The following is a 239-nucleotide window of genomic DNA, read 5'->3' as shown; positions in this document are numbered from 1 at the left end:
TTTATAGATCAAATTTATACCATTTTTAATCATTAAAATTAATGCCACTATAAAACTCCCCGTATATATATATTTTGCATAATATATTTTAGATTTCACTTTCAACACCAAAATAAAAAATACAACAATGTTAGATAATTAAATCATTTTGAAAAATAAATTTAAGTTAGTTTAATATTTTAAGAATTGATAACCAAAGATTTAGTTTAAAAAAAAAATTATAAAAATGAGAATATATA

Source organism: Arachis ipaensis, chromosome B10 (genome assembly GCF_000816755.2).
Source record: "Arachis ipaensis cultivar K30076 chromosome B10, Araip1.1, whole genome shotgun sequence".
NCBI lineage: Eukaryota > Viridiplantae > Streptophyta > Magnoliopsida > Fabales > Fabaceae > Arachis > Arachis ipaensis.
This window is presented reverse-complemented; position numbering follows the sequence as displayed.